Source organism: Haemaphysalis longicornis, unplaced genomic scaffold, assembly GCF_048455015.1.
Source record: "Haemaphysalis longicornis isolate Haplotype H1 unplaced genomic scaffold, Haemaphysalis longicornis Haplotype H1 scaffold_1, whole genome shotgun sequence".
NCBI classification, from domain to species: Eukaryota; Metazoa; Arthropoda; class Arachnida; order Ixodida; family Ixodidae; genus Haemaphysalis; species Haemaphysalis longicornis.
Genome location: NW_027526203.1, coordinates 198,308,127 through 198,332,616, shown reverse-complemented (window position 1 = coordinate 198,332,616; position 24,490 = coordinate 198,308,127). Strand labels below are relative to the sequence as shown.

The window sequence follows — 24,490 nt, the reverse complement described above, 5'->3', positions numbered from 1 at the left end:
AGCGGTGAATACTTTCCGCTCCTGCTCGCACTCCACCTGTTGGGGCAGCGCCTTACGATACTGGGGGTTTCAGTGGGCGCCGTAAGATGGCGCTTCGGGATTTCTCGCTCACGGTCAACGTCGCCGACAACGCAGACTTTTCCGCGACACGGGGCCCTTAACAGCACGTGGTAAAATTTGTCTCTCTCTTGAGAGGGGGAAAATGGTTGCCAACATATCTTCGCCCCCGTTCTGATTTTTAGGGGAAAATAATGGAGGTCTTTCGGCCACGTAGAATGAAGGCTTTGTTTTCAAATTTATTTGGGACTTCGGGATAAAGTTCAGGACCAAACTATAGAAAAAACTCCCTCGCCACCTCCACTAACGTGAAACCTGCGGAGGGGTGAAGCATGCAGTGTATAAGTGTAGTCACAGATCGTAGGTCTCTCTTTTGCCACACGGCGAGCGCTGATTGGGTGCGAGAGAAGCACCGGTGGGAGGAGCAGTCGCGCGCTTGCTGAGGTGGTGGCGCCCGCGCCCCCTCTTGCGTTAAACCGGATTTAAGCAATTAAATGAAACACTTATTGGCCGTAAGTTTTCTTCGTTTCACATGCCGCAGCGTGCTAAGAAGCACGCTTTGCAGGAGAAAACCTGGCGTTTGAAACAAATTTTGAGACGGATTTTAACAGATTTCTGTTATTAATTCAATTAAATCCTGATTATTCCTGTATCTTAAATTAGTTTTAATCATGTTAGTTTATTTTTAATTGGTTTTTTCCATTATACACTTGGTTTTTTACCATCGTTTGACAACTTGATTTGCCGTGCCGACAGGAGACGGCGACGACAGGAGACGTCGACAGCCCGAGCCCCTAAGGTGCTTCGCCCCTAAATAAACTCAACATTATTTTTCCTACTTTACGGGTAGAGCCCATGAATGCTACAAACACCTAAAAATCTCGTAACAATTTTATAGCAGAGTGTGCTCGCAGGGAACAAAGAAAAAAGTTGTGCACGAGATCTCGTATTTGGTGGCAGTGGTGGTGGTGGTGCTGCTGCTGCTGCTGCTTCTGCTGCTGCTGATGGTGGTGGGGCGGGTGAGAGCAGCCGGAACGCGCCCTGTGCACGTCAAGATGCTTCAAAATATCCCGCGGCGCGAAGAGAATCGGTGAATAACAGATATACAGCGTTCGCGCCGAGGGGCTGTGGCAACCTCAGAGGCACATTACGTTCGCGTCCACGGTCTACCTGATTGTCTAAAATTAACGATGCACAGCGTGTTTTTTAGCTGCAGGACAGGACCTGCATGAAATTGAGCGCATAACGGCTCGAGGGCGCCGGGGGATCGGGTCACGCGGGGTCATGGGGGGACGGGGGGCGGGGGGATGTCACACACGGGCCATTGAGGTAAGGGAGCTTGGCAGCATATACCGGCTGAGGCCCACCGCTGAGACTCCAACGCCGGGGCTGCTGGGCCGAACAGAATAACGGTTTGGCTCTCTCTCTATCTCTCTCTCTTGCATTTTAACGCAGCAACGAGCGTGCACAACACAGGAAAATACGGGACAAATTATGTCGTCAGATCTCTTGCGTACGTTCCTTATAGCGCTAAAATACTTTCTAGAGATTTCTATTGACCAACACAACTAAGCCAACTGCAGGTATCTGAACCAGCCATATATCGGGAATGTGTCACGGTTCTGTTATTGCAAAGCATCAAGTAAGCCGCGTGATGAAAATAAAAGAACAGCTGATCAATATCCAGCCGACAGGGATAAGCATAATGCACGCAAAGCCACCTTTTGCAGGATACACAAAACAAGCGAGGCGAAGAAGTGTTACTCCCTCTAAGGAAGTTGCAGTGCCCGTTCAAAATCCCCATGCGGTTTATCAGCTGACCCGGAGCTGTCCACCGCAATGCAACTCATATCCCGCGTTGCTCCGCGTAAAACACCAATTCAAAGTTATTTCATTTCGTTAGGAGTTTGAAATCAATGTTTGTATCAACCTTTTGCTTGTTTGTTTGTTTGTTTGTAACATTTTACGATTACTGTGGCTGGTGTCGCTGTCGTATATGGCGCTCGCTCTGTGCTGCTGTGCGAAAAAGCAATTAGGCTTTTCTACACTGAGGTTACATCTGGGCTATGAGGCGTGCCGTAGTGGAGGGCTGCGCATTTATTTAGACCAGCTGGGGGACTCTAATCTGCGCCGAAATATCCACACGGGGGCATTTTTCACTCGACGCCTCCTCAAGAAAAGCGGCCGCAGCCGCCGGAATCGAACCCGCGTCGTTGTGCACTGAGCTCAGAAACAAAGGCCTCAACGAGACCATTTCTCGCCCCAGTGCAGACGGCTGGTATACTGACAATTAGAAGCTTAATGCTCGCATCGGGTATGTAGCAGTTTGTGCAGACAATATGATATGTTCTGGCATAGTTCCAATGAAACACGAATTACGGCTGTTTTATGTAACCGCGCTCCTCCCGTAGTAGCCCATGTATTGACAGCAGGCGGAAATTCCCAATTGTTTACAACTCCACAGCGAACTAATTATGAGAAGTAAATGAAACTCGGCTTAATGATAGAACTTCCCTGTCACAGAATGATTTTTTCCCAAGATATAAGTCCCAATGAATCTAAATTAGACCCGCCGCGGTGGCTCAGTGGCTATGGCGTTGTGCTGCTGAGCTCGAGGACGCGGGCTCGATTCCCGGCTGTGGCGGCCGTTATTCTGATGGAGGCGAAAAGCAAAAACGCCTGTGTGTTAGAGATTTCGGCGCACGTTTAAGATCCCCAGGGGGTCAAAATTAATCCGGAGCCCTCCACTACGGCGCGCTTCGCCTCATCGTCTGTGTAGCGTCAGCGCGTTAAACCCTACAATCAATCAATCAATCAATCAATCAATCAATCAATCAATCAATCAATCAATCAATCAATCAATCAATCAATCAATCAATCAATCAATCAATCAATCAATCAATCAATCAAATCTACATTAGACGTTTAACGTTTCTCACGAATGCTACAAGACATTCATGAGAAAGCTGGCCTTGCTGCAAAGCGTATCTGCTGACGTACCAGAGCTCGAAGAAATCGCGAAGAGCGAGCCCTTTACCGCTTCGCCGTAAAGGTAGCACAAGACAGTGCAGAACATTGGATATTCAGCGTATGAAAGAATGCATTATCAATTAGAGATAACAACATTTATTGGTTCTCGCTGTGGTTTCGCAGTTACCAAGAAATGGGTTTCGGGGGCCCTGGTCTCTCGAAGCATCTACAAGAGAGGTACTTCGCTATGCGCGCTGCACCGGTTGAACGGACGGACAGTTTACACGGGAAGCAGCGAGAGCTTCGTAAACATTTCCTCGAGCTCGTGTTTTCTTTTTTTTTTTTTTTTGCCCGTTCCCCCTTTTTTTTTTTTTGTTCTTCCGCGAACGATGCTTGGCAACGAGGAAAGCGTGACTTACGAAAGACGCGTGCCTGTTGATCTTCGCTCGCGTGTGTGCCTTGTGGAGTAGTGTGAGCGCGCTTCGGCTTGGGTCCGTAACTCATCGTCTTGTCCTGGTATTTTACCCGCCATTGGCTACTCGCCCATTTCGGGCGCAGGCTGTTTCCGATCGGTCGTTTCGTTTAGATTACTTTCGCAGAAAATGGAGCAGCTTGCCGCCGATCAGAACTGACACAATAAAATAAACCTCACTATCTGACACCCACCCCTTTGTTCCCGCCAAGAGATTGACCGTAGACGTTCCCTGTTTCGGACCGTACGTGTGTTTGTTTGCTTTTTGTCCGCGCCTTACATCAACGCAGCGGCCTTCGCATGACGACCCTTTACTCGGCCGTGCTTGCCTATTCAGGGTTACACCCACACCCTGCTGCTGTGCGCGGGCCGCCAAGCGTTTGCCATTCCCGTACACAGAAATGGTTGTTAAACTCGCCGGTTTATCGCCTTTGGGGGAGCGGGTTTGCGCTCCGTTGACGGGTGGAGTTCAGTCCTCCTTTTCTTTTTTACTCTTCATGTTCTTGTTACAGTTGTTGCAGAAAGCTCTCCCCCTACAAACAAACTGCTGCTATTTTGGTCTGGGGTCTAAGTGAAAAAGACAAGACGGTGCAGCAGTTCTCACTGTGCGTGACGTTCGAACCGGGCTCTGCCGACAAATGCAACTAAATACGGGGCGGGAACTCATTTGTATAGAAGGCTAGCAATGCCGCTTCTCTAAGCAAACTCACGTGAGTTTGTTGCTCACGTGATGTCCCGTGTTTCGTTCTCGAATTCCTCTATCCTTTCCGCAAGCGTTGAAGCACGTGTAGCAAAAAAAAAAAAAAAAAAGAAACGACAAGGAATTGTAACGACTGTACCCTTTGTTCCCCTGAAAGGAAAAAAAAAGCTGTGAACCGGGGTGAAAGCGTCTAAACAAAACAAGGAATGAAGCTGCAAGAGAGAGAGAGAGAGAGAGAGAGAGAGAGAGAGAGAGAGAGAGAGAGAGAGAGAGAGAGAGAGAGAGAGGGTTAAACTTCTAAAAGAAAGCACGCGCTCGCGCGCACGCAAACGCGAGACAATGCGCGCTATGCGGTGAGAAAGACAAACTGTCGTCGCCGGCGCCGACGAAGCGCAACGAAATCTGCATCGGGCTTGGAAGGTCGGGCGGCCGAAAAGTTTCGCTCGCACCAGCGGCGGCGACAGAGCGAGGGCGCGGGAGGCTCGCTGCGCGCCCAGGCAAAGAGAACAAAGCCAAGAACAATTCCAAGCAAGCCGGAAGGAAAACAAGCCGCCCTTCGGCGAAGGCGTCCCAAGTAAGAAGAGGCGCTCGCCGCGCACACCGTTCCGTACTTTCTTTTAATTGATCGCCCTCGGAGCGAGCGCCGAGAGAATACCGAGGCAGTCGGACTGACGGGAACGGAGGGAAAACAAACATTTAGCCGCCGAGATTCGACGCCGTCGGCGACTGCGACGGCGGCTCCCAAAAGACACTCGCCCGCAAGCGGCCCTCAAAAGAAGGCAGCAGCGCGGCTGCTGTGACCAAGTTGTACAAACATTGGAGCAGGGCAAACACTCGCAACAGGGACCGAAACAGCAGCAGCGGCCGAGAAGAAATCGCGAGGAAGAGAGGGGAGCGTGGGAAGCTGCCGTAGCGGTGCCGCAACTAGGTGGTGGACGTGGCGACGAGGTGGGGCAGGACTAACGGTACACAAAAGCTGCAGCCCTGCCAGTTATCGCAAAAGGGCTTCCAATCGGGTGAACCAGACGTGCGGGTGGGTTGCACTGCAGGCTCGAGACGGAAAGGCCGAGTGCAGGCACACTTTCCCGCATGTTTGCTCGTTACTGTGCGTATACCGCATGATGACCCACCCAAAGCTGGGAGGAATTTTCCGGAGTCCTGCAGTGGATAAAATCTCCCGACAGTGAAATTCTTGGTTGGATTAGGGGCCTGAAGCTTTGTCGCATGCTGTGCACCTTCGCGGCCAGCGGGGGTTTTTTGGTGACAGTGCATGTGCGGACAAGTGCAAACGTAGCACGAGAGCGCTGGCGACATATCAGTGAACTATTCTGGCATCTGGGAACGAGCGGAAAGGGGACGATGGGGTGATGGGTATGGAAGTTTGAATGAGAGGAAGGTTTCATTAACAGGTGATAACTTTCACATGAGGGCGGTTCGGGTGACGTGGGAAAGGAATTGGCAAAAGGTCAGATTGCGCCCTCGTACGCACGCACACACGCAAGCTCATGAATGCACGTGACCCTAAAGGTCTGGGGGGTTATGCATGAAGGGGCGCTTTGCCCACGACTTATACGGTCGCTCGTTTTCGGGTGCAACCTGTTTTGGGGGCGAGGGGAAAACCCGCTGCGGGTGACGTTTTCTGGACCAATGAGCAGCAATCAAAATAGCGCACCGAGCATGTTCCGCATTTAAACACATCGTATAGGGGGTATTCGTGTGACGTCAGCAACAGCTAGTCGCCATTTTGAAGTTCTCCCCAGTGGCATCGCCATCGCCATCGCCGCGACGGTCGCGTTTTGGCCGCTTCGGTGGAGGCAGTGTCTCGTTGGTGATTCGTTTTCCACAGTTCATTTTCGCGGCCGTCGTTCTTGCAAGGGCAGCGAAATCTGTGTCTTACAGTGACACGTCAGAGTACGTTGCTAGCCTCTCCAGGGATGATAGGGCCCGCTACGCAACGAAAATTAGCGTGTGCGGCATCGACCCCTTCCTACTCGACGCGCGTGATTGTGTCTTCAACGCCGACCTTTGGCCCCACATCACGGTGATGGACATCCATGGCTATGTTCGGCTGTTTTGACAGCACGCCATGCTTTGAGCTGTCTCTGCAAATGACCCAAATTGAGGTGGCTTTTAACAGCGCAGCTCTTGTTGCTGGCCGTAATGTGTGGAGCGTCATCAGAAAACCCCGCGTCATAGTTACTCCCGCCGTTTACGGCAGACGTGAGTACGCGCTTTATGAAAAGCGCCACGCGTAGTCCAGGCTTGCGCGTGGCGCTCGCAAAGAAATACAAAGGAAAACGTTCACGTGCGTCCGCGCCTCAAGGGGAGAGCACAAGGCAGCTCGCGCTACAGACGCCCAGTTCGCGAAGCCGGTTGCCGTCGGCTCTAGCGCGTGCTGACGTGTTCCACTGTCCAAAGAAATCTGAAAGCCTGCGGACAAATCTATTCGGGTCCGCCAGTCATGCATGAGGAAGACGACGACATAGATGGATATGTCGATGACTACTACTACCACAGTGAAAAGCGACGACGTAACGTGTAAATAAACGATTCTAAACCTAATGCAATACGTGGTGGTGTGTCCTTCAGTGCTTACATATAAAGAAATCCTGCAGCTTCGCTGTGGTTCAAGCCTTGCGTGACTTTGTGCGAGCTTCGCCAATTTTTTTATAAAGAAATTATTACCCCTTCCCTCAGGAAACAAGGGTGCACGCGAAGCTTGGCCTCAGTGAAAACGAAAACGACCAAAATCGCAATTACCTCAAAACAAAAACGAAAACACTTTTGCCAAAATCAAAAGGTAATGACCGAAACGAAAGCGCGAAACCATCCATCGACCGAAAAAAAAACGCGTTCATTTCACTTCATGAGCTTTACTCGAACGCAAATGTTTGGTATATGTCATTGTAGATCATTGTTCTGCTATTATCGGGGTCGTTTACGCTTTTCAATGGCTGCCCGCTCTTTCGCGTAGCGAACCACGCGCTACCTACCCATGCCGCGCCAGAAGAGAAACTGCCTGACGAGAGCTAGTGACCACACCTGCGATGTGGAGTAATGCGAGCGACGACGCTGGTTGGCTCCCACTGTAGTGTGATATAACGCGACACTTGTGCGCGAGCGCCCACACCAGCTGCGAACGGTGAGCGAAAGCTACGCCCGAGAAGGGGAATCCCCGGGAGGCTTTCAATCTATGGTATAATTCAATCTATAAGCTCCAACAGTTGTTCTGGCGCTCTTTGCTAGTCCCTGGATTTGCGCCATGAAACCTACAGTCATCATCACATAAGCTCACCCGCCGCGGTGGCTCAGTGGCTAGGGCGTTGCGCTGCTGAGCATGAGGTTTCGGGTTCGATTCCCGGCCGCGGCGGCCGCTTTTCTGATGGAGGCGAAAATCAAAAATCCCCGTGTGTACGAGATTTCGGCGCACGTTAACGATCCCCAGGTGGTCAAAATTAATCCGGAGCCCTCCACTACGGCGCGCCTCATCGCCTGCGTTGCGTCGGTGCGTTAAATCCTACAATCAATCAATCAATCAATCAATCAATCAATCAATCAATCAATCAATCAATCAATCAATCAATCAATCAATCAATCAATCAATCAATCAATCAATCAATCAATCAACCAATCAATCAATCAATCAACCAATCAATCAATCAATCAATCAATCAATCAATCAATCAATCAATCAATCAATCAATCAATCAATCACATAAGCTCCAACAGGGGCACGGTCAACACTTTATCCCTGGCTAACCCCACGAGTGGGTACACTCTAAACACTTCAAGGGCATCATCGTCATCCTCATCGTCTTCATTACAGCACGTGGATAAAGTTGGCTTTGCCGCAAAGCGTTTTGGCGCACGCCACCACCGACGGCGCAGGTCAGCCAATAAAAGCTTTGCTTGAAAAAGTAAAACGCACAAAGGAACAAGCTGAGTGCATCGCATAAGGGCTGGGTTCAGGCCTTGTTCCTGCAGTTAAGTATAGACATGGTTACTGCACCCATCTGTGGGCCGGCAGTGCACTTCTAGCTGGACTCTCCGCCACCTGCGCTTCTTGCATCGTCCGCTACCCAGCCACTTGTTTTCCTGTCATCTCCCAACGTGACAGCAAGGTTCGGCGTTCATCGCACCATTCTCTTACCAGTCACACGAAAAAAAAAAGGGATTTTCTAGCAGGAGCTCAAAATTCCCTCACGACGTGGCCGCGCGCGCTGCTGGCTGGAGGTTTCACGGTATAGCGAATGGACCCCCTGCTTTGTGGTTTAGTTTTTACGGGGGGAATAAATTTCTATGCTCCTTTCCTTGTTGTTCATTAAATGTTCATAAACTACTTTAAAAACAAATCAAGTAAGGTTTTGCGCTGTTAGTCACCGTAGACAGCAGTGGGTGGGTCGCTGTTGTACTACGCAGCGCTGCAGAAGACAACATATGGCGCTGCATGCCTAAGAATTCCGACACCAGGAGTCCTGTACCGCTCTCAGTTTTCATGTCGGTACGTAAAGCGTAGGGCGAATTGGACACATTTTGCTAGACCGCGGGTACTCGGCTATGCAGAACGTCGGTGTTTCTGAGACAGTCATAGCACTTTCAGCCTAAACCTCTTTCACACTGCTAGCGAAAACAACGTTTCTTCCAATTTCTGCGGCAAACTTCTATTCCGTTCTTAGAATTGTGGCATAAAACTGAGAGCAGTATTCCGATGGGTCGGGAAAGCTCAATGAATACCCGTTTCGAGGGTCGTATTCATGCGATTTATGTAAGCACGTACCTATACGGAGATTTTGGCTGTAGCTAGGCATGCATATATCGCATTGGCATATCTGAGGCTCGCTGTAGTTTCTTCTTTGGGCCCGATTATTAGGCAACGAGGCTGATGATTATAGTTACTGAGGCTAACCATCTCCCGTTTTGTGCCTCTGCAGTCCCTCGCGTGGTGCCAACCTCAAGGCTTATTAACACTTAAATAGGCTGATTGTTGGCTAAAAAATAATTTCAACCTCACTAACCTCCTCCAACAAAATTTGGGGAGGCGTAGCTGTAATGCGGGATTGGCCAAAAGGTAAAAGCAACTGGAACTGATGGAATAAAATAGTAGAAAAAAGGAATGGGAAAAGAAACTGATGCTGACTTTCTCCACTACTGCCAAAGCAACCCGATGCTGGCTGTTTCCGCTATGTAGAACAGTGCGCACATTTAAAAAATTCCCCCCGCTTCGAACTAGGAGCTAAGTCAAGCAAGAAAGACGCCGTCGCATTCGTGGACGACGCAGCCATACAAAAAATTGTTTAGACTTGCAGGGCCCGTCACGGCAAGCCGCACTTCAACCGCGCCCATCAGCGCACGCCCGAACCAAGCGTCCGGACCACGGGCAATGTATCTCGCGCGCTCCGCTGCAGCTCGGCGCAACGGCTAACAAACGACGCGTATCCCATTGTGCGGATGCCGAATGTCTGCTCCCTCTTTAATCACGCGGGCTTCACCGCACTGCTGATGCGTTCTGCGGAGAAGCGAGTTCCAGTTGCGCCACTGCGGACAACAAACGGGCGGCCGCGCAGTCTCGTGTAACATGCGCGCCCCTGCGAGACGGACAATGAACGCTCAAATGGCCACACGCGGTTCGCATTCCGCCTCTGTGTGTCTGGTCGGCCTTGTTTAGGCGCGTAAAACGGTTGGCGATTTGTCCTCGCTTCTCCTTTCGTGGCCACGCCGTCCGCGCGCGCCACAAAAGCGCCGGACGCCGCGTCGTTCGGGACAACAAAGGCGGCTCCGGCCCTGTCTCTCTCTTGCACGCTGAAAACGGCCAGAACAATGCGGCGGGGCAATAGAAGAACGAGAAAGAGCGGAGGAAAAAACAGCAAAGGAGATGTGAGGGCGATCAATGGATGCATGCGACGGCAATGCGTGAGCATTAGTTTTCCCCGGCTTCGCCCCGGTTGCGCGTTGCCGTTTCCCTCAAAATGACGATGAAACGGACGCTGATTAAAGGCTTTAAGCGAATTTTGGCGCAAATGCATCGTCAACAGGCGTTTCCTTTGCTCGTACATTTCGGCCGCGCGCTTTCGTCGCCCAGCTTCGGTATTCTTCCGTCAACACTCTGAACACAGCTACCAGTCGTGGAAGGCACCGGTGCTCATAGCAACTTTTAAATACACAGCATACACAACGCAAACGCAGCCACTGACGCGATAGACACAACGCGTGATGCGTGCCCGGACTTACCCGGGAGCGAAGCGCATCTGCTGACGGCAGAGCCCGGCTAAGCGTCAACTATGCGGGGCTGCATTCCACTGCGCTTCGCGCGCTGCCTCCTCCATGCTGACGCATTGAGAAGCGCCTTCTCCTGCCTTCCCGGGCGTGGGCTTTCGCGGAAGATGAGATTGCTCGTGTCCACGTAGGATGCGAGCCACCGCTTTCGTTAGGCGAGCGCGATGCTGCCAGCAAGCTTAAGGGAATAAAGGGTTAGCCCAACTAAGAAATGAATAAAAGGAATGAGGCTATTATAAAACACGATATTAAGGACGATTCCAAAAGGCTAAGGCTACGCCAGCGCCCCAGTGCAGCGCATCTTTGAATGAATTGTTCATTAACAAAACGCGGATGCGCCACTTTCTGGTACGATATTGGCACGAAACCTTTATTCAGAGAAAGCTAAATCCACAGTTCATCTACCCCACTAGGCAGGAGGGCTAAAACGAACCCGTAAGTAAGTGACAAAGTGAACACACCCACACCTGTAAACTGCTAAAAAAAAAAACCAAGGCACGAAAGAAGATTTAAATCACCAGACAAAGTGGGGAGTAATAAAACGGCCAGGAGAATTAGCATTCAAAGAAATCGATCAATGTTAGGACGGAACGATCGGTGAATAAAATGCTAACACAAAGCTTTTGATAACTTAACGAATTCAGTTACGCTCGAGACGCCGATAGGAATCAAACGTACAAAAAAGCGAAATGAAGAAGGAAAAAAAAAATGTCATGAGTGTACGGCAAAAGCCACGAGCTTGGGAACATTCTCCTTGTCCCTCTTTCACCCCCGTCGAGGCCAATGAGCCGTGTTTTTTAGCGACTGCGTTGCCAAACGCGGGAATGAAACGTCGCAGTGTGCCTTCGAAAGGGGGACAATGGTGCGCGCAAACAGAGGTTCCGCGACGAATGGCACTCGCGTAGCAAATGCAGCCGAGACGATGATGGCGACGACGGGAGCACGAGCAGTGGAGCGGGGACAGTGTGGGCTCTGCAATGGTGCGGGCGCTTTGTCGGAAGCGTGGCGCTCATTCTCGCGTCCGGGCCAAGCAGAACATGCCGAAAGAAGTGCGCATGACGAGCGTCTCCATGCACGCCCAAGAAACTGACTGGCGGCGTTGTATTTTGAAAAGGAGGAGCCCTCCTATATATATATATATATATATATATATATATATATATATATATATATATATATATATATATATATATATATATACAGAAAAATAGGTCAGCAGTCTACAACGCCAAAGGAGGCATAGGGGTGTGGTTAGGCTCTTTTCTTTTTCACTACGGTTAATGAAGTAAACATTTTTTTTAAATATACAGAAGAAAGAAAGAAAGAAATTGGTAAGGCATTCGACATGTAATCGAAAGGCGTGGGTTCGGTCCCCACTCTGGGCGCGTGTTTTTCTTTCTTTCTTTCTTCTGTATATTTAAAAAAAAATGTTTACTTCATTAACCGTAGTGAAAAAGAAAAGAGCCTAACCACACCCCTATGCCTCCTTTGGCGTTGTAGACTGCTGACCTATCTTTCTGTATTTCCTCAACGAGCCCCTCATGTCCTTACTATATATATATTGCCGCGAACCATGCATTGGGTTTGTTTGTTTGCGTTTTGCTTTTGCCGCCCGGCTGCGCCGGTCTGTGTTATCTCCGTGCCAAGGGAAGCGCGTGTTCCATTCTTTCTTTCTGTGCCGCATGTGTTATCTGTTCAGATAGGGAGAGCATTCCGATCTAACGTGAACATCCCGGAATAATCTTCTTGTATCTACAACGTTCTCGATGCGAATCGACGGTTCCAGAACCACGCGCGCCAAAAGATAAAAAGCCTGCAGAGCAGACGCCGGGGCATTCGATTCTGCGACGCTCGCCGACGCACGTACGTCACTTTGTTGACCACTGCTTCGCCGCCTCTGTATTCTTTTCAGTTGTTAGGGGAGCACAAGTTCGCTCCAATAAACTTGTTTCTTTTCCAAACAACTGCTTCGTCCTTGGCTACGTGACATCTGGTGGAGGTGCTGGGTACGCACCCTTCATGCCCACTACAACCTCTGGAAGCCGCCAAGCCAGTCCAACAAGAGCCAGCCTCCGCGTGCAAGATTTACCACCCGAGTTCGGTCTACTACCGGAGAAGACGAAGAAGAAAAACGTCGCAACCAGCACCATGCTCAACCAAGCCAATCCTTCTGTCGTTCTGCAGCAGCCACGGGAACCGCCATCATTCCGAGGAGCCCCCGCAGAAGACCCAGAAGAATGGTTGGAGAAACTGGAGCGCGTCCGGAAATTTAACAGGTGGGACGACGCAGAAACGTTCCGGCACGTTTTCTTTTACTTGGAAGATTCGGCTCGCACTTGGTTCGAGAACCACGAGAGCTCCTTGACAAACTGGGCTCAGTTCAAAAGCGAGTTCACTAAGACCTTCACTACCGTCGTGCGGAAAGAAAGAGCCGCCCTTTTGTTGGAAACACGCACGCAACACCCCAACGAAGGTGTCGTGATCTTCGTTGAGGAGATGAAGCAGCTATTTCGCCGCGCGGACCCCGAAATGACGGAAGAAAAGAAGTTGCGCTTCTTAATGCGCGGAGTGAAGGAGGAACTGTTTGCTGGACTTGTCCGAAATCCGCCCAAAACCGTCGCCGAATTCGTGACCGAAGCCAGCACCATTGAAAAAGCCCTCGAAATGCGTGCTAAGCAGTATGACCGCAACTTTGTTGGCGTGGCCAATGAGAACGACTTTGGCAGCACGCGGATCCCGGCCGACAGCCTACGCGAGACTATCCGCGCAATAGTGAGAGAGGAGCTGCGAAAACTTCTCCCAACGCCGCCACAGCCCCAAGTCGCTTCCCTCACCGACGTGATTAGAGAAGAAGTGCAACAAGCGTTGGGAACTTCTACGCCATCCGAGGTACCCCGAGAGCCACAAGCTATGACATACTCCGCGGCTGTTCGTCGACCCCGCCCTGCTCCAACACGCCGTCAAGAGGCCCCGCCGTACCGCCGCCCACTGTCACCCGCCCGACCCCCGGTAGCCCGAAACCAGACGCCGAGGAAGACGGACGTATGGCGAACTCCCGATAACCGTCCTCTGTGCTACCACTGCGGAGAGGCCGACCACATTTACCGTCGCTGCCCATACAAGAGACTCGGACTGCGTGGTTTCTCCGTCGACGCACCTCGCCCTCTCCCTGGCCAACGACCACGTGAGATCGACGAGTATCTATCTGAAACCAGCCGTGGCCCAGCGCGTTTCAACCGTTCGCCGTCGCCCTACCCATACCAATCGCCGAACCGCCGTAGCAACGCTGACTTCGCCCGTGGAAGGTCCCCCAGCCCACGCGGGGGAAACTAAAAGCAGCAACTTCTGGAGGTGAAGTTGCTCTACGGCGAAAAACCGGAAACCCTCCAACGACGCAAGGACGCGCCGAAGACAGTGATTCACGACATGCCCTCATCCCGACGACCCGACCTAACCCTGATGAGACTCCCGAACACGACGACAGCTATACGCCGCGACGCTTACCCGACCTGACCGAGACGTCCGCTGAGAAGACTTGGACAACGACGACGCACAGTGCCCGACCGTCAACACGCACAAGCCGAGATGCGACGCCCCGACGCACCCGGAACTCTAGGAAGGCGGCATCCGACGTCAAGGTGTCCATCGACGGTTTTGATGTAGTCGCCCTCGTAGACACGGGAGCCGACTACTCCGTAATGAGCGGACCATTTGCGTCTAAGCTGAAGAAAGTTATGACCAGATGGGACGGTCCGTACATACGCACAGCAGGAGGCCACCTCGTGACGCCAAGTGGAACGTGCACATCGCGCGTCACCATAGACGGCACGACGTACCCTGCAGTGTTCGTCGTTTTGCCCAACTGCTCCCGCGACGTAATTCTCGGAATGGACTTTTTGACAGACAACGGCGCAATAATCGATCTCCAGACGAAGTCGATAACTTTTTCCTCCGACCACTCCATGACGCCGGAATCGAACCCCGAACACCGTGCAGCTGTAAGGATCGCCGATGATCACGTCACCCTGCCACCCCGCGCAAGCTTGATGATCACCGTCTACTGTGAAGGTGCTGCTCCCGACGTCGACGCTATCGTGGAGAGTGACCGAAGGTTGCTTCTTGACCGCGGTGTGTCTGTCGCAAGAGGCATTGCGCGGTTTAAGCAGCGCAAATCCCACGTTTTGGTCACCAATTTCACCGAGGAGTACCAGCATTTAAACAAGGGCGCTGCAATTGCGTTCGTCGAAGAAACGCAACAAGCAAGTGACGTGATAGCAGTCGCCGACTTTGAACGCGCACCCGACGATACCTTCAAGCTTCCGCACCCCTTCGACGTGAATCCGGCGCTACCGCAAGAAGAAAGGAACAAGTTATTGGCTTTGCTGCGTCACTACAGCGAGTGTTTTTCGTCGAACTCAAAGTTACGTCAAACACCTCTGGCGAAGCACCGGATAATAACCGAGGATGGAGCCCGACCTACCCGACAGTCACCGTACCGCGTCTCTTTCCACGAGCGCGAAGCCATCCGGACTCAAGTCGACGACATGCTCAACGACGACATTATACAGCCATCGAAAAGTCCGTGGGCTCCGCCGGTCGTACTCGTGAAGAAAAAAGACGGCACACTGAGGTTCTGCGTTGACTACCGGCGATTGAACAAGATCACCAAAAAGGACGTGTACCCCCTGCCACGAATCGACGACGCCCTCGACCACCTCTGCCATGCGAGGTACTTCTCATCGATGGACCTGAAGACCGGCTACTGGCAAATTGAAGTGGACGAGAGAGATCGAGAGAAGACTGCATTCATAACCCCGGACGGCCTATACGAGTTCAAGGTAATGCCGTTTGGGCTATGCACGGCACCAGCAACGTTCCAAAGAGTCATGGACACTGTGCTAGCTGGCCTGAAGTGGCACACCTGCCTCGTATACCTCGACGACGTTGTGGTTTTCTCCCGGACTTTCGACGAACACCTCGCAAGGTTGCAGTCAGTACTCGAGGCCATCCGTACGTCGGGGTTAACGCTGAAGTCTGAAAAGTGCCGCTTCGCGTACGAGGAACTGAAGTTTTTGGGCCATGTCGTCAACGCCGCGGGAGTCCTGCCTGACCCGGCGAAAACTTCAGCCATAGCGAACTTCCCAAGGCCGAAAGATAAGAAGGGCGTGCGCAGATTTCTTGGACTGTGCGCATACTACCGGCGCTTCGTCGCAAACTTCGCACGCATTGCAGAGCCGCTCACGCGCTTGACGAAAGATAGCACCGCTTTCAGCTGGGAAGACGACCAAGAAAAGGCATTCTGCGAGCTGCAAAAACACCTGCAAAGCCCGCCCGTGCTCGCTCATTTCGACGACAACGCCGAAACGGAAATACACACGGACGCCAGTGATATAGGCTTGGGTGCCGTCCTTGTCCAAAAACAAAGCGGGTGCGAAAACGTAATCACCTATGCCAGCCGTGATCTGTCGAAGGAGGAGAAAAACTACTCTGCCTCCGAAAAAGAGTGCCTGGCTATTATATGGGCCATTTCAAAATTTCGCCCATACGTGTATGGCAGACCGTTCAAGGTTGTAACAGACCACCATGCGCTGTGTTGGCTCGCCAATTTGAAGGACCCCTCTGGCCGTCTTGGGCGGTGGAGCTTGCGCCTGCAGGAGTTCGACGTTACAGTCGTTTATAAATCCGGCAGGAAACACTCTGACGCCGACTGCCTGTCCCGCGCCCCCGTCGACCCACCACCACAAGACGCTGATGAAGACAGCGCGTTCTTCGGGATCGTGACGGAGAGCGACCTAGCCGCCCAGCAGCGTGCCGACCCCGACTTGCGAGTAATGATCGACTACCTCGAAGGACGAAACGTCGCCGTGCCTAGAGCGTTCAAGCGTAACTTACCAGCATTCAGCCTCAGAAACTCCGTCCTCGTGAAGAAGAATTTCAGCCCCGGAACAAGAACGAATTATCTACTTGTCATCCCCGGAGACCTTCGTGACGAAATTTTGGAAGCGTCCCACGACGACCCGTCTTCCGGACATCTCGGCACAGCTCGCACTATTGCAAAAATTAAGGCGAAGTACTTCTGGCCCCGCCTTACATCCGACGTCACCCACTACGTTCGGAGTTGCCGGGACTGCCAGCGACGAAAAACGCCGCCGACAAGACGCGCCGGACTTCTACAACCGATCGCCGTCCCGCGGAGGCCCTTTCAACAAATTGGAATGGACCTTCTAGGCCCGTTCCCGACGTCACGATCGGAGAACAAGTGGATTGTCGTAGCGACAGACTACATGACGCGCTACGCAGAGACCGCTGCTCTTCCGCGGGGGACTGCACAAGAAGTCGCCAAGTTCTTTATAAACCAAGTTGTGCTGCGACATGGAGCCCCTGAAGTCCTAATCACGGACCGCGGAACGGCCTTTACCGCGGAGCTGATGCAAGGAATCTTACGCTACAGCAACACGGATCACCGAAGAACGACGGCGTACCACCCCCAAACGAACGGACTAACAGAACGTCTGAACAAGACAATTGCGGATATGCTGTCCATGTACGTCGACGTTGAACATAAGACTTGGGACGAAGTCCTCCCGTATGTCACGTTTGCGTACAATACAGCGACGCAGGAAACCACGCAGATGACACCGTTCGAGCTTGTCTACGGAAGACGACCGACTACGATGCTCGACGCCATGCTTCCGCATGTAGAAGACGACGACCTCAACGCCGACGTCCAAGGATACCTTCAACGTGCGGAGGAGGCCCGCCAGCTCGCTCGAGTTCGTATAAGGGACCAGCAGCTGGTGGATGCCGGCCGCTACAACCTCCGACGCCGAGACGCCGAGTACCAACCAGGGGATCGTGTGTGGGTTTGGACTCCCATCCGACGACGCGGACTGAGCGAGAAACTTCTGCGACGGTATTTCGGACCCTACCAGATTCTGCGACGTGTTGGCCAACTTGCCTACGAAGTGATCCCCGATGGTGACTCCGGCACATCACGACGACGTACGCGGCCCGAAGTCGTCCACGTGGTTCGCTTAAAACCTTTCTACGAACGATGACGAACTTTTATTTTCATTTTCGGACTGTCGCTTATGTTAGCATCGGGTCGATGCACTCTTAGAGGGGGGGTAATGCCGCGAACCATGCATTGGGTTTGTTTGTTTGCGTTTTGCTTTTGCCGCCCGGCTGCGCCGGTCTGTGTTATCTCCGTGCCAAGGGAAGCGCGTGTTCCATTCTTTCTTTCTGTGCCGCATGTGTTATCTGTTCAGATAGGGAGAGCATTCCGATCTAACGTGAACATCCCGGAATAATCTTCTTGCATCTACAACGTTCTCGATGCGAATCGACGGTTCCAGAACCACGCGCGCCAAAAGATAAAAAGCCTGCAGAGCAGACGCCGGGGCATTCGATTCTGCGACGCTCGCCGACGCACGTACGTCACTTTGTTGACCACTGCTTCGCCGCCTCTGTATTCTTTTCAGTTGTTAGGGGAGCACAAGTTCGCTCCAATAAACTTGTTTCTTTTCCAAACAACTGCTTCGTCCTTGGCTACGTGACAATATATATATATATATATATATATATATATATATATATATATATATATATATATATATATATATATATATGATATATATATATCATATATATATCACACACACACACTTCGGAAATGAGGGGCTCGTTGAGGAAATAAATACAGAAATATAGGTCGGCAGTCTACAACGCCAAAGGAGGCATAGGGGTGTTGTTCGAGTCACGCCCCGGGGGTTGAAAAGAAGGTCCCCTTCTCCCCGTGTAGTGAGACTGGCGCTGGCTACCACCCTCAAGCGTCAGATACAGTTTTAGTAAATATAAATACCCCAGGAAATGAAGGGGAACACCGTCGCCCAGATAGCCGAATTGGTAAGGCATTCGAGATCAAATCGAAAGGCGTGGGTACGGTCCCCACTCTGCGTGCGTGTTTTAGATGCGACTGCATCTTATTCACTCGCCTTGTCCCTCCATACGGCGTTGTTGTCCGTCCACACCCCTCCCCCATTCTCTTCGCCGCGCGAGCTGCGCTCTCCGCCGCTCACCCCCTCTCCTCTCCGATAGCGAACACTCTCTCGCGAGGGGCATTGGATTGGATTCGATTGGCGTGGGTTGGATTGGATTGGATTTGGATTGGATTGGATTAAGGTGTATTGTGTTGGATTGTGTTGCGTCATAGCCGCGGCACGGGGTTCACGGCGCGTTTCACGCGATGGGAGAATCAACCTAACGGAAACAACAACGGAACCCCCTATGCGTCGCATCTACACAGGGGTTCCCGCGAGGGGAGGTGGGAGTAATTTTTTCTTTCTTTCTTTCTTACGTATATTTAAGAAAATGTTAACTTCACTAACCGTAGTAAAAAAAAAGAGCCTAACAACAACACCCCTATGCCTCCTTTAGCGTTGTAGACTGTCGACCTATCTCTCTCTCTCTCTCTCTCTCTCTCTATATATATATATATATATATATATATATATATATATATATATATATATATAACACAGACATAAGGGTTGACAGTCAAGAAAACCTCGGAAAGCAAAGGGGAAGTTGTGGTAGGTCATTGAAACAGATAAAGAATTTGGAAAGAAAGAAAGCGGAGAAAAAATGCCCGCCAGGTAGGATCCGAACCCACGACCTCCAGAATCGCACCAGACCGGTATTCTGGAGGTCGTGGGTTCGGATCCCACCTAGCGGGAATTTTCTCTCCGCTTTCTTTCTTTCTTTCCAAATTCTTTATCTGTTTCAATGACCTACCACAACCTCCCCTTTGCTTTCTGAGGTTTTCTTGACTGCCAACCCTTATTTCTGTGTTATTTCTACGAGCCCCTCATTTTCCTATTCTGATTCGCTATATATATATATTTATTTATTTATTTCAACATACTGCAGGCCCTTCAGGGCCCATGCAGGAGTGGTTACAATGAATTCAAGTTTTCATCGTAAGGATAACATAGGTATTCAAAAGGCAAGAAACACGAACAATATAGAATACACATGGACAGAAGCATGCTATACAGTGTAAACGTTTAGTTCACAAAAGGAAGTTATATAAACACTAAATATGCAATTTTTCCTTTTATCAAGCGTTAAAATTCTAGATCATTTATGGCTCTTAGAAAACACTGTACAGATGTGCTGTTGACGGCACATATATATATATATATATATATATATATATATATATATATATATATATATATATATATATATATATAAGCGTCGGCAGTCAAGAATGCAAAGGGGGGAATGTGGGTGGCAGGTCATTTTATTCTTCTTGAAACAAATATGCTTTTTTGAAAGAAAGAAAGAAAGCGGAGAAAAACATGGCCGGCGGGTGGGATCCGAACCCATGATCTCCAGAATACGCGTCTGGCGTGATGAGCACTGCCCTGTCGGCGGGGCTGGGCTCCCCTCCACTTTCTCGGGTATTTATGTTAAGGTAATTTTTTCGTGCGCTTGGGGGAGGGGGGGTGTAGCCAGCGCGCCACTCCGACTACTCGGGGTGAAGGGGACCTTCTTTTTAACCCCCGGGCCGTGACTCGAGCGTCTACGACAAGTCGAGAGTGGTCGACCAGCTTTGAGCCCTCTTAAGCTACCTACGGCACCAAGACAGCCAAAACAGATGCATGTAGCCAACCAGAATGGGAAATGAGGGGCTCGGTAAATTAAAAGTCAAGAAATTCAAGGAAAGCAAAGGGGAAAAAGTGGTAAGTCATTTATTATCTTGGATAAGGGTAATAAATGACTTACTAATAAATAAATAAATAAATAAATAAATAAATAAATAAATAAATGAATATATAAATAAATAAACAAACAAACAAGCAAACAAACAAACAAATAAATAAATAAATAAATAAATAAATAAATGGTGGTTGTGGGGTTTTGGAGGTGCACTCCCATGCAGGGTGTACAGGGTGCCGGGTTAATGACAGAATTTACAGTCTCCTGCAGGTACAGGGTACAATATATAGTGTGTATGTACGTGCCATGAGGGTAGTAATTTGTCTATATAGCTCGGGGAAAATTGTTGCTTCAGCCCTCGTAAGAGAGGGATGGGGTGAGGAGTAGTTTGCAACTCTCATGACGGTATGGGTCTAATAGGCCCGCTTATTTCAGAATAGGCTGCACTCGTGGTCGTTGTCGTCTTGGGAAAGTGCGTGAGCGCCGGCTGCGGAGTGCGCCGCGTCATTTCCCACCAGGGACACGTATCCGGGGGTCTAGACGACGTCGAAGTCAGGAATTCTTCTTTCTTTACGGTGCAAAGCAAACGATGGTGGAAAGACACGGCTTAGGGTGTAGATTCGACAGGCAGCCTGGAAATGCGGGATGATCGTCAGGTGTGGCGCGTTAGCTGCGGGGGTTATGGTGGTCGCTGAAAGAGCGATTGCCATACCCTCTTCTGTTACCGTAACGAGTTCTTTGCCCTAGCTGTCGACTACGCTGACGGCATGTGCTTATCATCGTGGATATGGAGAGGCGTCGTTTTCTATTAACAAAATCGTAGAGAGCCCCGAGTCGAAATGGCAGATCCCAAAAAGGACTATCACATAAGAGAAATTGCTGTGTATTTTATTTACTTTATTTATTTATATACATACCCTAAGGGCCCGTGGGCATTACATGGGGGGGATTATACACACAAAAAAGCAGTTCTTGACAACACAGTCCAAAAAATAAACCACATGAACAATAGGAACTACAACACTAAGAAGGGAAAAAAGAAACATTTTAGGCAGAAGAAGCGCCGAACAGCGGAAATACAGATATTAAACGGCGAAAAAACATCATTAACACCATAAATATTCATTTTCAAGGAAGGCTAAGAGTGAAGATTGAAACGATAAAGTCTGCGTCAAGATGGCTATGTGGGATGGCAATGAATTCCATTCGGCGATGCTGAGTAGACGCGGGGAATTTCGATAAGCGTTTGTTCTGGCGAATATAGGGTTAACTTTATGCGCATGATCAAGGCGACATGAAACGTGCGGGGCTGTACGAATGTGAGTGCGTGCAAACGGTTGGCGCTGTGACACAGAGAGTGGAAGTATGACAGCCTGGAAAATTTTCTGCGCGTGGCAAGGGGTGTAAGGGCAAGGAATTTTTTCAAGGAAGATACACTTTGATGTCGGGAGTATGATCATAAAATGAACCTTGCAGCTTTATTTTGAACGGACCCTAGTAAGTTTGTAAGATAAAGAGTGTGGGGGTGCCATATTATTGACGCATACTCTAATAAAGGTCTAATTAGCGAAAGGTAAGCGTGAAGCCTAGTGTCGATTTAGCTTGCCGTAATCGATGGTTTAAGAAGCTAAGTTTTTTGAGCGCTTTGGTAGTGATAAATTCGACGTGAGAGTTTCAAGTCAGGTTTGCATTATGAATAACTCCTAAATATTTGAATGAAGAAACTGGTTCAACTTGCGTATGATAAATTATGTAACATTAGGGGATTGATTGCTACTTGTAGAAAATTTTACATATTGTCACGTGGCCAAAGACGAAGCAGCTGTCTTGAAGGAAAAACAAGTTTATTGGAGCGAACTTGTTGTGCTCCCCTGACAACTTAAAGAATACACAGGCGGCGAAGCAGCAGTCAACAAAGTGACGTGCTCAAGCGAGCGTCGGCGATTCGAATGCCGCGGCGTCTGCTCCTCAGGCTTTTATTTTTCGGTGCGAGTGTTTCTGGAACCGTCGATTTACATCCAGAACATTGTAGACCAGAAAAGATTATTCTGGGTTAGTGACGTTAGGGCTAAACAGTCTGCTTATCTGAATGAGATAGCCCGTACGGCATAAAAATAAAGAATGGCGGACGCGCTTCGCTTGGGACACAGATAACAGAGCCGGGCGTGGCAGGGCAGTAAAAACAAACAATAAATAAACAAACCCATACATGGTTCGCGGCAATATTTTGTCTTTTCCGTATTAATTTCCATTTGCCATGCACGACACCCATTTGTTAACTTTGTTAGATGAGATTGTAAAGTAACAGCATCATCCGGATTAGCTATTATTCTGTAAACCACACAGTCGTTAGCGAAAATGCGTATGTGGGAGTCAATGTTGTTAGCTATATCGTTTATATATATTAGGAACAATAAGGGGCCCAAAACAGAGCCTTGTGGTACCCCAGATTTAACGCGCACGCTTTTAGAATAGATATTATTTAGTTTCACTAACTGAGTGCGGTTATTTAGGAATGCCTCAATCCAACGAGTAGTGTTTAGGTCCAACTGGAGATTGTGAATTTTAAGCAGTAAACGCTTATGAGCAAGCGGTCAAAAGCCTTAGACATATATATAAAAATGACATCGATGTAAGAGGAATGCAAAAAAGTGTGGAGGTCAGTTATTAGTTGAAATAGTTGTGTCTGGCAGGATCTATTGCGCCTGAAACCTTGCTGTGTTTCCAGGAGGAGATTATTTAGGTTCAAGTGGGTCATTATTTGAGAATACAGTATGTGTTCTAGTATCTTACAACAAACTGATGTAATAGAAATTGGTCTGTATTTACAGGGACTAGAGCTATCGCCTGATTTGAAAATTGAAGTTACTTCTGATATTCTCCAGTCGTCTGGGGTACATCCTTAGTCAAATTATTGCTGAAAAATTAGAGCTAGAAGGAAAGATGATTTATCGATCGTGAGTTTCAGTAGTTTGGTGGTGATACCATCGGGTCCAGGACTGGTGCTAGGGGAAAGGCGATTGATAGCGTAGGCTACACCATTAGCGGTGATAGCTATTTCAGGAAATGGATGACCTATTGCGATTTCAGCAAGGTTTAATGACTCATAAATTGGTAGTCCTTCAGTAAATACTTCACTAAATTGGTTATTTAAAGTCTCAGTGCACTCACTGAGTGAAAGTAAGCTGCCATCACCACTTTTTAATGCAGGGACTGAGTTAGTTGCTTAGGGTTTACCGTGCGCCAGAACTTATTTAGATCGGTTTTTAGTAGAGCAGGTAAAGTTGATTTAAAGTATTTATCCTTGGCCTCAACAACCGCTGTATGTGCCAGTTTAGCGAGCTGTTTGTACTGTAGCCAGTCAGCAACTGCATTGATGAGCGAAGCCTTCCTGTATGCTCTTTTTTTCTTATTTAAACAGAGCTTAACATCCCGCGCAAACCAAGGATCATTGCTTTGTGTTTTAGCGGTCAGTGTGGGAATGCAGGCATTTTCTATTTCTTTTAGCTTGTCGTGGAAGAAGCACCAGTTTTGGTTAGTAGATCTACTCTCGAAGTTTCTCTGGCAGTAAAGGGTGAAATCCGCGAGCATGCTGTTCATTTTATCGACGTCTGCGCACGCGTAGTTCCACAACCGTTTTAAAGCAAAGCTTTCTACCTCTACCCCCCAAGGGTTCTTTCGCGACCGTTGGTGTCACCAGAAAACTCCAGCGAACAAATAAAATAATTTACTGGCAACGCCGGGAATCGAACCCCGAACTAATAGACTAATAAAGCGAGAGCCCGTTGTCATATCGATTTAGCTACGAGCCCACGCGAAGACTGGGAAGACAGGTGGTGTACTCACCAGGCACACGGGCTTACCCCCTGCGTTCTCGCTGAACGCCACGTGAAAGCGTCACGCGACCATTCACGCCGGCCTAGTGGCCCTGTGCGCACCTTGCTCATGTGCTAAGAGTTACAAAAAAAAAAAAAAATCGCGCCAACCCACCCTGTGAATGTGGTTGGAAAGCAAAGCTGTAACCGGCACCCAAAACGATTACCCATGCGACTTCACTTAAATTCACTCACGTCGCTCTACATTACGGAAACCAGAGACAAGTGAAATGCACTTAACCACACCCTTTATTACTTCAAAAAGATATTCTTGGTAAGGTTAAATCAATGCATTAAGCATTAACGATTGTTTGTTGAGTTGTATTGGTGAAGGGCATGAGTGGAAATTTTTTTATGAAATAAAAGGAAGCTCAAACCAGGTGGTAGAAGATCTCACGTCTCCGTCGCTGACTCCGGTGA

The 24,490-nt window shown here is 49.6% G+C and overlaps 1 protein-coding gene across 1 annotated transcript in view; it reads left to right on the top strand.

Annotated features, from left to right (window-relative positions):
- Positions 1-24,490, top strand: part of LOC144141131 (bone morphogenetic protein 2-like) — a gene marked incomplete in the record, with an annotated part of 400,398 nt that overhangs the window by 232,978 nt on the left and 142,930 nt on the right.